The sequence below is a fragment of the Bos indicus genome, chromosome 1 (genome assembly GCF_029378745.1).
Source record: "Bos indicus isolate NIAB-ARS_2022 breed Sahiwal x Tharparkar chromosome 1, NIAB-ARS_B.indTharparkar_mat_pri_1.0, whole genome shotgun sequence".
Taxonomy (NCBI): Eukaryota; Metazoa; Chordata; class Mammalia; order Artiodactyla; family Bovidae; genus Bos; species Bos indicus.
Window position 1 is genome coordinate 127,769,283 of NC_091760.1, and position 16,638 is coordinate 127,785,920.

A 16,638-nucleotide genomic window follows, 5' to 3' on the forward strand; every position below is an offset into this window, starting at 1 on the left:
AGGAAAAGAAAAGGGTGTGAACCTTAAAGGAGAAACTACAAACCAAGTCAAATCTGTAGCATCATATCCTCTGCTAAAGCATGAATGAGAAACAAGGAAACAACTGTGGTTTCCACTTAAAATCTGATTCATAAATAAAGAGCAAGCCACATACAGTCCTGCAGCCTTTTATTCTGACTCTCAGTAACAGCTCCTGCATCATTCTGCAGAAAATGATTTAGACCATAAAAACCAAGATCATCTCATCTACTTCATGGATAATGGTCACTGGTATTTACAAAGAACACCGAATCTGACTTAATGACCTGCTCCTCAAATTTTCTCTTTATTGAGGTTCACAATTCAGTTGACCATCTAAGGGTGTACATTTCCCAGTGCCTACAATAAATTCATGACTGTTGGTGAAAAGCATTCTTGGCTGAAAGATATGAGCTACTGAACGACATTCTAATTTCTCTCTACAACCCACAGATCATATATGTGTGTGAAGTGCAAATGGTATGCTGCCGAGTAAAGAAAGAAATGATAATATGACTCATTTCTATTAAACTGGGTATCAAAAATCAAATTAAAAAAATTTCTGAAACTAACTGATGAAAAGTACAGGTCAAGACAACAATTCTGGTTATTAATGTCAGGCTTGGGTATAGTCAAATTTTCCCACTGTACATACTGTTTGAAATGTATACTTCTTAGGCTCAATCTCAAAATGATACCTGATTTTTATACAGTTTTTGCAGTTTACTATTTATTTTCACAGAATGCACCTAATTCTCACAACTGTCTTTGAGAAAGGTATAATCATGTCATTTTAAAGAAGAAAGTAAGGCTAAAAAATTTATGTGAGAAAATAACAAAATAATGCTAAAGAGGTAAAACAACTTGTAAGAAGTGGGACTCAACTTCTACTTTCTTAACTCCATCTCTAAAGTTCAAAGTCCTCCTACATTGCCACTGTGCCAGAATATACTGTATTTGCTTGGCCACAAAGTTTGTTCGGGTTTTTCCGTAACATACTAAGGAAAAACCTGAACGAACTTTGGGGCAACGCATACTTTCTTCACAATACCAAATTTATCTGATGTAAACACTAATTATGAGAAATCTTAATTATAAAAAGTCACTATAATTTTATGAAGTATGAAAATAATGAGAAAAATGCTTTTCAGTATACAAACCAAAAAAACACCCATAACCCACAAATATTGAAGTATGAAAATAATGAGAAAAATGCTTTTCAGTATACAAACCAAAAAAACACCCATAACCCAAAAATATGAGTCTATAAAAATCATCAGAAGTACTCTTAAATAATTTTAAAATATAAGTATAAAAATTAGGTTTTCTGACAAACAAGTAGTAGTATTAAATACAGATTATTTTATTTGCTACATATATTATGAAATATTTTCCTATTTAACTACACTTCTAATTGGTAAATCAAACAACTTCACATCGTAAACCATGAATGAGTTAAAATTAATGTTAAAATAACCTTACTACACCAAATTATCTTGTATTTTATTTATATATGACATATAAAGCATTGGATAATGACACATTTTCTAGAAATTACAAAGGAAAATAAATTTAGTTCAAACTTGTTTATAATACAGAATGATTTGATTCTTTGCCTAGGATTTTTAAACTAAAAGACAAATATTAACTTCTACATATATTAAGAAGAGGTGGCAAGAATACACATAAGAACTATACAAAAAAGATCTTCACAACCCAGATAATCATGATGGTGTGATCACCAACCTAGAGCCAGACATTCTGGAATGTGAAGTCAAGTCAATGGGCGTTAGGAAGCATGACTATGACTACGAACAAAGCTAGTGCAGGTGATGGAATTCCAGTTGAGCTATTTCAGATCCTAAAAGATGATGCTGTGAAAGTGCTGCACTCAATATGCCAGCAAATTTGGAAAACTCAGCAGTGGCCACAGGACTGCAAAAGGTCCATTTTCATTCCAACCCCAAAGAAAGACAATGCCAGCAAATGTTCAAACTACCACACAATTGCACTTATCTCACATGCTAGTAAAGTAATGCTCAAAATTCTTCAAGCCAGGCTTCAACAGTACATGAACCATGAACTTCCTGAAGTTCAAGCTGGATTTAGAAAAGGCAGAGGAACTAGAGATCAAATTGCTAACATCCTTTGGATCATCAAAAAAGCAAGAGAGTTTCAGAAAAACATCAACTTCTGCTCTGCTTTATTGACTATGACAAAGCCTTTGACTGTGTGGACCACAACAAACTCTGGAAAATTCTTCAAGTGATGGGAATACAAGACCACCTGAACTGCCTCCTGAAAAATCTGTACACAGATCAAGAAGCAACAGTTAGAACTGGACATGGAACAACAGACTGGTTCCAAAGTGGGAAAGGAGTCTGTCAAGGCTGTATATTGTCACTCTGCTTATTTAAACTTATATGCAGAGTACCTCATGCGAACTGATGGGCTGGATGAGGTACAAGCTGGAATCAAGATTGCTGGGAGAAATATTAATAACCTCAGATATGCAGATGACACCACCCTTACGGCAGAAAGCAAAGAAGAACTAAAGAGCCTCTTAATGAAAGTGAAAGAAGAAAGTGAAAAAGCTGGCTTAAAACTCAACATTCGGAAAACTAAGATCATGGCACGCAGTCCCATCACTTCATGGCAAATAGATGGGGAAACAATGGAAACAGTGAGAGACTTTATTTTGGGGGGCTCCAAAATCACTGCAGATGATGACTACTGCCATGAAATTAAAAGACACTTGCTCCTTGGAACAAAAGCTATGACCAACTTAGCATATTAAAAAGCAGAGACATTACTTTGCTGACAAAGGTCTGTCTAGTCAAAGGTATGGTTTTTCTAGTAGTCATGTATGAATGTGAGAGTTGGACTATAAAGAAAGCTGAGCACCAAAGATTTGATGCTTTTGAACTGTGGTGTTGGAGAAGACTCTTGAGCGTCACTTGAACTGCAAGGAGATTCAACCAGTCCATCCTAAAGGAAATCAGTCCTGAATATTCATTGGAAGGACTGATGCTAAAGATGAAACTCCAATACTCTGGCCACCTGATGCAAAGAACTGACTCATTGGAAAAGACCCTAATGCTGGGAAAGATTGAAGGCAGGGGGAGAACAGGATGACAGAGGATGAGATGGTTGGATGGCATCACTGACTCAAAGGGTACGAGTTTGAGTAGGCTCTGGGAGTTGGTGATGGACAGGGAGGCCTGGCATGCTGCAGTCCATGGGGTCGCAGAGTCAGACACGACTGAGTGACTGAACTGAACTGAACTGACAAACAAGAGTATGTTGTAGTACAGGGAGTTAACATTTATCCTCCCACTTCAATACCTTAAAAAAAAAAAAGCGTAATTACCAGAAGTTCAGGACAGTAATCTCAAGGGGATAATAAACAAGGTGAGCCCTCTAACTGTCTCAGCCTATTGCTAGATGGTCTCCTTGAGAAGAAAGAGAGAGGCTGTCAGTTGGGGAAGGCCAAGGTGACTAGAGTACCCAGGACAGAGTACTGGAGGAAACAGAGCTGCACAGAGTGAAAGAAATTGCCAGAGAGCTACAAAATTACCCACACCACCTGCCCATCCCCAGTCTTCAGCTAAGTGCTGATAAACACATACATGTGAGGAAACTGTATGTGCTAATAAGCACATACATGTGAAGCGTTGGGGGGGAGTTAGAAAAGAACAGAGGGGACAATTCCTGAAGCCTACAAATGACTATCAAGAGATCCCATGGGCATGGTAAAAAGCTGGTAATTTATGGGTGCTGGCCTCAGTAGTGGGAAAATATTAGCCACAGGCTAAAAGGCCATTCTGGTTCCAGTTAACAAAGCTTAAATGTAAACCATAAATGAATCAAACTGTTTCCAAATAATTTAAGTCGTCAAGTATATTCATAAGCATACAAAAGTATCCAGCAACTTCACAATGTCCAGCATCCAACAGAAAATAACTAGAAACACAAAGAAGTCAAGAAAATACAACCCAGGATGGAAAAAAGCCAAATCAACAGTAACAGATCCAGAAATGACACAGATGATAGAATTAGTAGATGAGGACATAGAAAAAGTTATTATAACTATATTTCATATGTTTGGTAGAAACACAGAAGACATTAAAATCTGAACGTCCTCAAGTTCTGATATGAAAAATACTGAGTGGGATTAATAGAAGGTTAGAAATGGCAGAAGAAAAGATTAGTAAACATGAAGGTAGAGTAAAAGACACATTATACAGATATGTAAATGGTCTAAACATGTCAACTAAAGCATAAATTTTCAGATGGGACAAAAAAATTTTACTCTGTCTTTAAGAAATTCTTTTAAATATAAGATAAAAATAAAAGTAAAAAACAGAAAAATATATGCCATGCTAATACTAACTAAAGGAAAGCTGAATGAATGAGTAATGACAATCCAAATACCCATTAGCAAGGGTCTAGCTGAATAAATTATGGTAAATCTATACAATGGAATTCTACATAGTTGTCTAAAGAATGGAGTAAATATCTATTCTCTGATTACACTGATTATGGAGAGATCTTCAGTATATATTCTTAAGTGAAGAAAGAAGTTACAGAACTCTATACTTTGTATAAGAATGGAATGGGAAACATTAATATATTTTTATTTATATCAATATATGTGCATAAATCTATTTGCTTGTATTTGTAAAAATACTGAAAAGACTAAAATTTGGGAATGGGGACTTATTCAGATATATCTGACACAGTTTTGAGTTTGCAAACAGAAAACTTTTACATTTCAAAAGTGAAAATAAACTTAAAGAGATAACTAGAATTAGTTCAAAAGACTAGAGCACAGTATTTGATTCTAATCCATAGTGATATACAGTCTTAGAACAAATAGAACAGTTAAGACCTCTAAAACTTCATTCAGTAACCTAATCATCAGTGGTAATACTGGTATTATTATTTTGAATCTACTGTCTCTATTTTATAAAGTAATGTAAATAAATAATCATATTGTTAAGTATATAATGTTAAGGATTAAGATTTTCAATGTAAGGGGAAAGAAATACAAGTATAAAATCAAAGTTGGACTAAAAATCTTCTAGTATTAAATTTAAATTACAAACATGAAAAAAGGAAGAAAGCAAGTGAAACAACCAGCCACGGAGCCAGAGTGGGCATGTTAATATCAAACTAGATTTCACAATGAAGAATATTACCAATATCAGAATAAAGAGGGATATTCTATAATAACGAGTTCAATTTATCAAGCAGACATAAAAATACAATATAAAACAAAACAAACACACTCCAGACCCAGATAGCTTCACTGGTGAATTCTTACACAAATCATGTAAAAAATAAATTACATGAGTTCTATAAAAACTTGGAAAACTGAAGAGGAGAGACTATTTCCCAATTCATCCAAAGTGACCATTAACATCCTGATTACAAAACCAAAGACATTATAAGAAAACTACAAACTAATATCTTTCATGAACAGAGATGCAAAAATCCTTAACAAAATTTCAGCAAATCAAAGCCAGAAATATGTAACAATATTAACACAACATGACCAAGTGGATGTAGTTTAAACATTCAAAAATCAGTCAACAAAATTCACCATTTTAACAGATAAAAACAAAAAATAAGTGTTAAGATCATCTGAATATCCATCTCTGGTAAAAATTCTCAGTAAACTAGGAACAAAGGGGGAATTTTCTCAACCTGATGACGGATAGCTAACATTGTACTTGGTGGTTAAAAAATTGAAAAATTACCCCCTAAGATAAGTAATAAGACAAGAATGTTTGTTCTCACAACTTCTATTCAACACTGTACTGGAGTTTCTGGCCAGTACAATAAAGGAAGAAACAGACTGAAAAGGAAGAAGTAAAGCCATCTATTCATAGATGACATAACTGTCTGTGTACAACATTGAATGAAATCTATTTTAAAAAGCTAGTAGAATTAATAAGTGAATGTAAAAAGGTTGCAGGATATAAAACAATTTTTAAAATTTTCATATACTAGCAACAACCATATATTCAATTTGTCTCAATTTTCTCTCCTGAGGTTCTTTACTTCAGTCCGTTTCTCTAAAATAAAAATTACTGCCTGGACCTCAAGTCACTTTGCACCTATCTAATTTTTCTATTTTCACTCCCAATTTCTTGACCTCCTATTCACTCCTTCCCTTACTGAAATCCAGTTTTTTCTGTTTTTCATTCCATGGAAACTCTCCTCATTAAGGTCCCCTGAGTGTCAAATGCTATCCATATTTTTCAGGGGTTTTCTCACTGGATTTCTTGGCAGCATGCAATATTCCTGATCACTCTCTCCTTGAAACTCTCTTCTCTCTTGGTTCCCTTGACCCTAACTTCCTTTGTAACACCTATCTGTATGCTTCAAGTTTTTCGCACATGTTTTTGTAATTCTAACTTCTGGAAAAAACTGAGTGTTAGTTGCTCAGTCGTGTCTGACTCTTTGCAACCCCATGAACTGCAGCCTGCCACGCTCCTCTATGAGATTTCCCAGGCAAGAATACTGCAGTGAGTTGCCATTCCTTTCTCAAGATGATGGAGATCATCTCGACCCAGGGATTGAATCCAGGTCTCCTGCACTGACATTGGCAAGTGGATTCTTTACCATCTGAACAACCAGGGAAGCCCTCTACTGCTGGATTTGCTAGCAACTGCTCTCTTTACGCTACATAACCTCCCTTAAGCCTACTACAATCTATCACATCTATTCTTATGGCCACAACTATCAACAATACACTTGAATATGAGATCTCACCACAGAGTTAAAGATTTCTGTATCTGAATGTCTGATGGAAATCCCTACATAGATGTTCAAGAGTGGCTAAAACTCAACTCACTACCATCTACTAAAGCAGCTCCTCCTCCAGTATTTTTTCTTAGTTGTATATACCACCACCACCCCCATAACACAGCTAGAAATCTAGGAGCCATACTGGAATAATTCCTCCTTCCTCACTTTCTATATCTAATCAATCAATACATTTCAGTGATTCTACTCTCTAAATATTACTTCATCTGGCCTCTTTTCTCATATCTGCAACTATTGTTCTGGCACAGAATCCACTCTCACTTGGATCTCACAAAGTAAATCCAGTAACCCTTTATTGTTATTGTTCAGTCACTAAGTTATGCTCAACTCTTTGTGACTCCATGGACTAGCACGCCAGCCTCCTCTGTCCTCCACTATCTCCTGGAGTTTGCTCAAATTCATATCCTCTGAGTTGGTGATGCTATCTAACTATCTCATCCTCTACTGCTCCCTTCTCCTTTCGCCTTCACTCTTTCCCAGCATCAGGGTCTTTGCCAATGAGTCAGCTCTTGCATCAGGTGGCCAAAGTATTGGAGCATCAGCTTCAGCAACAGTCCTTCCAGTGAGTATTAAGGAATGATTTCCCTTAGGATTTACTGGTTGGTTTGATCTCTTTGCAGTCAAGGGGATTCTCAAGAATTTTCTCCAGCATCAGCGTAATATTCTTCAAGTTCACCTCCTAGTTTCTATACTTACTGCTCTCACAAATCTGATCTTTCTAAAATGCAAATCAGGTGCTCGCTTTGGCAGCACCAGATACAAATCTGTCCACTCTCTACTGTCTAAAACCTTCCAATAGTTCCATAAGCTCCTAAGTTTTATAAGTTCATATGGTACATAAAAGCCTCTAAGAACTAGCTCCAGCCTAGTTCATCAATTTCTGATCAATCTCTGACTCAGTGTTCATATATCAGGCAACATCAAACTGCTTTTAATCATACACACACACAAAATACCATGCTGTTTCTTGACTTTGTATTTTTGTTTGTATTATTTTTTTCCTTTTGGAAAAAAACACTTTTTCTAGACAAGCTACTTTCTATTCATCCATTAAGAAGTCAAATGTTAACCTTTCTTCATTTACCTGTTTTAAAATTTATTTAGTGCCTAGTTAAGTGCCAGATGCTGGGGCCATGAAGTGAGTAAGACAAACACAGCCCCGCCCTCATGGAGCTTAGAGTCTGCCTGAAGAAAGAGATGACAAGCAACAACTGAAAACTAATAATAACTACAAATAGTGGCGAGTGCTGTGGAAGACAAAGAACAGTGTGCCCTATTTTACGATAAGTGACATTTAAGTTGAAACTTTAAAAACAAGAATGAACCAAATAGAAGAATAATGGGCATAAGGACATTCCTGGGAAAAGGAAAGGCAGCTACAAGAGTAATGTCACTCTCAGAGAACTGAGAGAAGGCCAACAAGCATATTTATACGAAGTATGCAACAGAACAAGATCAAAGAGGCAGGAGAGGTCGCTGGATCTATGGGCCATGATAAGGAGCCTGAATTTTATTCTAAATAAATGCACTGCAAACTCAAGTGTCTGAGCAGGGGACTGCCATGGTCTAGTTTATGTTCCAAAAGACTGCTCTGGGCTGCTTACAAACAGAATGGACTGCTGAATGGAAGAAGAGTTAAAAGATTATTGAAATAGTCAAGGTAAGAAATGATTGGTGGTCTGAAATAAGGAGATGTCAGTAGATATTTATTAAAAATTAGAAAATTCAAGAAAAAATTTTATAGAACCAATAAAAAACAATCCTATCTGTGGTGGGGTAGAGGAGAAAAAATTTTAAGTGACTTCAGATTTCTGGCTTGATCAATCGGGTGGATGGTGGTACTATCTGCTAAGGCTGTGGGGAAGAGTTAGATATTAACAGATATAAGAATCAATATTGCAGTTTTAAATGTGTTAAATTTGTGTGCTGTGAGACATCAAAGTGGAATAGCCAAAAAGGCAGGTGGACAATGAGTCTGGAGCTAGAAAAAAGATCTGGGTGGGATGCACAAGTTGTAGACAATTTTTAAAACTTTTTATTTTGAATTAATTTTTGACTTTCAAAAAGCTGTTAAATGTTTGGAGTTCTTGTATACCCATCACCCAATGTTAACATTTTGTGTAATCAGAGTAGAATTATAGAAACAGAAAACAGTCATTGATACGATGTTAGTTAATAATAAAGTTAACTAGTCTACAGACGTTACTTAAATGTCACCAATGTCCTTTTCCTGGTGCATGATGCAACACAGGATCTCAAACTGCATTTAGATGTCATGTCCACTTAGTCTCCTCTATCCAAAATGGTTGTTTGCTCCATGAACTTGCCAGTACTGGCCAGTTATTTTGTAAAATATTCCTTAAATTGAATTTGCCTGATGTTTGCTTATGATTAGACTAAGGTTATGCATCTTGGTATCCTTAATGCAACTTACCAGGAGGTACTGAATGTCTCATTATTGGTGACATTAGTTTTGAGCACTCAGTTAAGATGGGGATTCCCAGCTGGTACAGCAGGAAGTAACCTGTCTGCCAAGCAGGAGACCTAAGAGACGTAGGTTTGATCCCTGGGATGGGAAGATACCCTAGAGGAGGAAATGGAAACCAGCTCCAATATTCTTGCCTAGACAATTCCATGGACAGAGGAGCCTGGGGTTGCAAAGTGTCAGACACAAGTGAATACCACCACTAGTTAAGATGGTATGTACCTATCAGACATCTTACAGTGTTATTCTTTGAAGACTATGCATATATGCTGTCTGTCATTACACTTATGTCCACTTATTCAGTATCTATAGATAATCTGTCCCTGCACTAATATTGTAGTACTTGCTAATAGTGATTTATTTCTATCATTTGTCCTATATTCACAAATAAGGAAAAGCAGTCCTTTCTCTACCATGTACTTGTTACATCAGCATTGGCTCACTGATATTTACTTTACAGACTTTAACCTATTATTATCATTATTCATTTTCATGCTCAAACTGTCCCAGACTTGGTTATTTGGAGCACTTTCTAATTGACTTCAACATCCTTTCTACATGCCCTCATTATTTTTTGAGCAATTCCTTACTTTCTGACTCCATAGATGCTCTAGGCTCATCTTTTATATTTTTCTCTGTTTCAGTGACTCTCAAACAAGTCACTACTTCAAAAAAAAGTTCACCTTCTTTTCACTGGAGTATGTCTAATAGGCAGCCAGTAGCCACATGTGGCTATTTAAATTTTAATTAAAATTAGACAAAACTTAAAATTTAGTTCTTTTTTTTTTTTTTCTGTCCAGTCGGCCCACCTTCACCGGCGGGGCGGCTCCCGCCGCGGCCCCGCCTTAGCGGGCCGGCCCGTCTGCGCCTGCGCGGGAGCCACCACCCCCGCAAGGCGTCAACGCCTCCCCTAAAATTTAGTTCTTCAGTTGCACTAGTCGCATTTCAAGTTTTCAATAAGCCACACAGCTACTGGCCACTAAAATGAACAAATAAGACAAAAGACATTTTCATAATTACAGAAAAATCTAGTGTACAATCCTGACTGGAGAATGTTATTTAGAAATCAAGTATATAGGAAGTAAGCATATTCACTGCTACTGGGATGATACTGCCTACAGTGAATAGAGCTAGTATCCATACATGCATGCACACACACACACACACACAACCCGCGCCCCCCCCCCCGCCCCCCCCCGCCCCCCGCCATATCTATTAGACAATCTTACTTTGAGAAGTCTGCCTTCAAAGGAGAGCAAATAAACAGGAATGGTAGTGGGAGAGGGGACTGGAGACGAGGCCTGGGAACACATGTCTTTTAGAATGGGAGATCCTAGAACATGTTTATACGCTACTGAGAATAACCTAAAAGAGCAGATAACACTGATGAAACAGAAGAAGGTATAAATGAAGGGGCAAAGTCCTTTAGTAGGATAAAGACAGAGAACCCAGAGCTCAAATGGAAGAATTCACTCACAACAAGATAAGGGGCACCACATCTACTAAGTGTTAAGGACAAAGAGATGGAGGCCAATCCAGGTTTGCAGATTTGGATTCAGGAAGCTGTGACCAATTTACAGTTTGCAGAGATGGAGAATCTCATAGGTATAATGAGAAGCACAGTAAAACTCCACATTAATTGTTAAGTACCCATGTGAGGTTTGTGATCATGAATTTAAAGTAAAATTAGTCTTTCTGTGTGATTTTTCTCTAGCAATATTCAGGTGCACACTGAACATAAAGGAAGAGGTTGAGTTCATTTATATTAAAGGGAAGAGAAGGGCAGGGGAGTTCAGGTAACCTGTAAGAAAATAACTATAGTGACAGATCATGGAAAAAGGCCTAGAAGAAAGTAAAATAGGAGAAGAAAAGAATGTGGTAAAGATCAGTGGATGGAAGTCTTATTGAAGTTCAAGAAACGCTACAATGGGGAGCTTTCCAGGCCTGAGAGTAACAGCAACTACTGGGATATGAAACTTTCCACAGACCTCTCCCCAGAACTGTTAAGTTCAGCAAGGAGCACAAAGGAAACAGCACAGAAAGCCATGGCTTGAACGTTACTGAAAAAAAGAAACTACTACGAACTTCAAAATACCTCTAAAGCTGAGAAATCAGCAATAAACTCCACAAAGCTACTACTGGAGTTCCATTGTTCTATGGACGTTGAGTATGGACAGTGAAGGCTTAAGTGAAAAAGGCAAGGAAAAAAAGAATGCAGATCAATATATGTCCACATACAGACCTGTTTGTGAATACTTAATAGCAGTTTTCTTTATAACAGCCTCAAATGGGAAACAATTAAAATATCCATTAACTAGTGAATGCGTAAACAAATTCCATACAAATGAATACTATTCTTAAATAAAAAGAAATGAACTGGCTTCCAATTCTAGGACAAGATGGAGTAGATGCATATCTCCCTCTTCTTCCCAACAAGCATGGCTAATAGCCCAGGATGTTGAACAAACATAATAAAACTAAAAAGTCAAGAGAAGAAGGCAAGTCAATCAGAGATCTTGGAAACCAACAAAATTGGGACTTGGCAGTGAATTCCCTAGGTTTTCTTGTTATCCCTTATACATCCCAGACTGAGTACCAGAGAAGCTACCAATCCAGAAGTACCAATGGGAAGAGACAAAAAGTGCCCAGAGAAAAGCCAGCTTTCTCTAGCCAGCTTAGCAAGATAAAAGCCATTTTTAGACAATAACCATCTATTCCAATTAAACACCATGAAAAATACTGGCTCTACCCTCACACCCCCATCAACAAAGGCCTAAAGTTGAGGTGAGAACCTAGACTTCAACCTCTGACAAGTTGTAATAAGCCCTTCTTCTTGTGGAGTCAGCAGAGACCACATGAGGAGCCTGGATTTCCATCGCCACCAAGTCTAACCATTCCTCCTCCTCCATGTCAGGGTGGCGTCGGAGAAGGCTGAGTGGGAAGGTTAGACTTTCACCACTTTGTAGGTGTAACTGACTCCTCCCAACCAGGATATCACTGGAGGCCACAGGGAACAGTAATAAGGTACTCCTCCCTGTCCCAGTCAGAGTGGTAACAGGAAGAAGCAAAGGGGAGCCTGAACCAGCTCTCATTCAGCAGTTATAAGGAACTCTTCTCCTTCCTCCAGGGGTATCAACAGCAGTTGACTCAGGAACCTGGGCTTCTATTTCTACATGATAGTAATGAATAAGAATTCCTCTTCCCCCACCAGCAGAGAATCAGAATCTGGCTAAAACAGAAGATTTAAATAAGATTCAGAGTCTTATTACACAATTCCTAAAATGTACAGGATAGAACTGAAAACCAAACAATCTGCAGCTTAAAAGATAAAAGACAATCATTAGGACAACAACACTGAGACAACATGGATGTTGAACTTATCTGATAGAAAATGTGAAAGCAGGCATCATAAAAATGACTCAATGAGCAATTATGAACACATTTGAAATAAATAAAAACATAGAAAGTTTCAGCAAAAAAAAAAAAAGTAAGTCTTACCAAAGAAATAAAGAACCACCAAGTGGACATTTTAGGACTTAAAAATACCATAACCAAAATAAAAATAACTCCATAGATGAGTCCAAGACTAGAACAGACAGAACAAAGGATCAGTGAGCTTAAAGAAATAACCTAATAGGAACAACAGAGGGAAAACAGACCAGAAAAAAAAGAGAGGGGATGGTGGGCAGAGCCTCAGGTATGTATGGGATAATAACAGATCTAACATTCAAGCCACTGGAGTCTCAAAAGGACAGGGGAGAAATCTAGCAGGGTTGATAAATGTAACAAGAAAAAAATGACTAAAAATTTCCTAATCTGGCAAAAGATATAAGTATGTAGGTTCAAGAAGCTGAGCAGGATAAACCCAAACAAATCTACAGTCCAACTATTAACACTTAGACAATGAAAGACAAAGAAAAAATCTTGGAAGTATCCAGAGGGAAAAATAGGAAAATCTGCATAGGAAAAACAATTTGAACGATAGTGGATTTCTCATCAAAAATCATGGAGGCCAAAAGGAAATAGTACATTTTTCATGTGCTGAGGAAAAAAAAGAATTATCAACCAAGAATTCTATATTCAGTGAAAATATCCTTTAGGAATGAAGAAAAAAAATCAAGACATTTTCACATAATGAAAAACTAAAAGAAAGTGTAACCGGTAGACCAATCCTAAAAATAATGGTAAGAGAAAATTCTCTAAACATAAAAGACAGTGATAGAAGAAGGGATCCTGAAATGACAGGAAGGAAAAAATACAGAAAGAGCAAATATGTAACTAAATACAAGAGACTTAAAATTTTCTTCTTTTCTAAATTGTGTTAGATAGCTGAAAGACTGTAACACTGATGGAGGTTCTTACTGTTGTACAAGAAATACTTCAGACAATTATATTACAAATGGTGGAGGACTAAAAGAAGGTAAGGTTTCTACATTTTATTCTCACTGACAAAATGTCAACACTAGTAGACTACAAGTTACACATGTATAATGTAAACCTAAAGCAAACACTAAAAAAAACTAAACAAAGAGATACAGGGTAGATTTTTAAAAAATTATAGATAAAATTAAATTCTAAAAAATGTTCAAGAAACTCACAGGAAAAAGAAAATAGGGGACAGAAAATAAAAAATAAAATGGTAGATTTAAGCCTAACAGATTTAAGCCTGGTAGATTTAAGCACTAAAGAATTGATGTTTTTATGGATCAGAAGAATCAATAGTGAAAATGAGTATACTACCCAAAGCAATCTATAGATTCAATGCAATCCCTATCAAGCTACCAACAGTATTTTTCACAGAGCTAGAACAAATAATTTCACACTTTATATGGAAATACAAAAAAACTCGAATAGCCAAAGCAATCTTGAGAAAGAAGAATGGAACTAGAGCAATCAACCTGCCTGACTTCAGGCTCTACTACAAAGCCACAGTCATCAAGACAGTATGGTACTGGCACAAAGACAGAAAGCCCAGAGATAAATCCAAGCACCTGTGGACACCTTATCTTTTTACAAAAGAGGCAAGAATATACAATGGATTAAAGACAATCTCTTTAACAAGTGGTGCTGGGAAAACTGGTCAACCACTTGTAAAAGAATGAAACTAGAACAATTTCTAACACCATACACAAAAATAAACTCAAAATGGATTAAAGATCTAAACATAAGACCAGAAACTATAAAACTCCTAGAGGAGAACATAGGCAAAACACTCTCCGACATAAATCACAGCAGGATCCTCTATGACCCTCCCAGAATATTGGAAATAAATGCAAAAATAAACAAATGGGACCTAATTAAAATTAAAAGCTTCTGCACAACAAAGGAAACTATAAGCAAGGTGAAAAGACAGCCTTCAGAAAATGGGAGAAAATAATAGCAAATGAAGCAACTGACAAACAACTAATCTCAAAAATATACAAGCAACTCCTGCAACTCAATTCCAGAAAAATAAACAACCCAATTGAAAAATGGGCCAAAGAACTAAATAGACATTTCTCCAAAGAAGACATACAGATGGCTAACAAACACATGAAAAGATGCTCAACATCACTCATTATCAGAGAAATGCAAATCAAAACCACAATGAGGTACCATTTCACGCCAGTCAGAATGGCTGCGATCCAAAAGTCTGCAAGCAATAAATGCTGGAGAGGGTGTGAAGAAAAGGGAACCCTCTTACACTGTTGGTGGGAATGCAAACTAGTACAGCCACCATGGAGAACAGTGTGGAGATTCCTTAAAAAACTGGAAATAGAACTGCCTTATGACCCAACAATCCCACTGCTGGGCATACACACCAAGGAAACCAGAATTGAAAGAGACACGTGTACCCCAATGTTCATTGCAGCACTGTTTATAATAGCCAGGACATGGAAGCAACCTAGATGTTCATCAGCAGATGAATGGATAAGAAAGCTGTGGTACATATACACAATGGAGTATTAAGTATTACTCAGCCATTAAAAAGAATATATTTGAATCAGTTCTAATGAGGTGGATGAAACTGGAGCCTATTATACAGAGTGAAGTAAGCCAGAAAGAAAAACACCAATACAGTATACTAACGCGTATATATGGAATTTAGAAAGATGGTAACGATAACGCTGTACGCAAGACAGCAAAAGAGACACAGATGTATAGAACAGTCTTTTGGACTCTGTGGGAGAGGGAGAGGGTGGGATGATTTGGGAGAACGGCATTGAAACATGTATAATATCATGTATGAAACGAACCGCCAGTCCAAGTTCGATGCATGATACTGGTTGCTTGGGGCTGGTGCACTGGGACGACCCAGAAGGATGGTACAGGGAGGGAGGAGGGAGGGGGGTTCGGGATGCGGAACACATGTATACCTGTGGTGGATTCATGTTGATGTATGGCAAAACAAATACAATATTGTAAAGTAATTAACCTCCAATTAAAATAAATAAATTTAGATTAAAAAAAAAAAGAATTGATGCTTTTGAACTGTGGTTTGGAGAAGACTCTTGAGAGTCCCTTGGACTGCAAGGAGATCCAACCAGTCCATCCTAAAGGAAATCAGTCCTGAATATTCACTGGAAGGACTGATGTTGAAGCTGAAACTCCAATACTTTGGCCACCTGATGTGAAGAACTGACTCAATGGAAAATACCCTGATGCTGGGAAAGACTGAAGGCAGGAGGAGAAGCGGACAACAGAGAATGAGATGGGTTGGATGGCATCAACAACTTGATGAACATGAGTTTGAGCAAGCTCCAGGAGGTGGTGATGGACAGGGAGGCCTGGTGTGCTGCCGTCCATGGTGTCACAAAGAGTCGGACACAACTGAGCGATTGAACTGAACAGAAATGAAGCTTAACATCAGTAATTATATTAAAAGTAAGTGGTATAAACTCACTAAATAAAAGACAGAAATTGGCAAAACAGATCTTAAAAACTGTGCACAAAAATTGGCTGGATCTGATTGGGAAAAAAGCCAATCTCAAAAGGTTACATATTATAAGAGTCCATTTACATAACATTTTTGAAATGACAAAATTTTAGATATGGAGACAGATCAGATGTTGCATGATTAGGGATGGTGGTAGGGGAAGTGTGGGTGTGACTATAAAGGGCTAGCATAAGGGAGATATTTACAGTGATAGAATCATTTCGTATCTTGATTGTGGTGGTGGTTATACAAATCTACACACGATAAAATGATAAAATGTATACTCTGCAATGTCAATTTTCTGGTTTTTATATTGTATTTATAGTTATGTAAGATGTAACCACGGAGGGAAACTAAGTGAAGGGTACCAAGGACCTCTCTGTAC

At 37.1% G+C, this 16,638-nt stretch overlaps 1 protein-coding gene across 5 annotated transcripts in view; it reads right to left on the reverse strand.

Annotated features, from left to right (window-relative positions):
- RASA2 (RAS p21 protein activator 2) overlaps positions 1 to 16,638 on the reverse strand; it is a 126,321-nt gene that overhangs the window by 54,853 nt on the left and 54,830 nt on the right. The window lies entirely within an intron of this gene.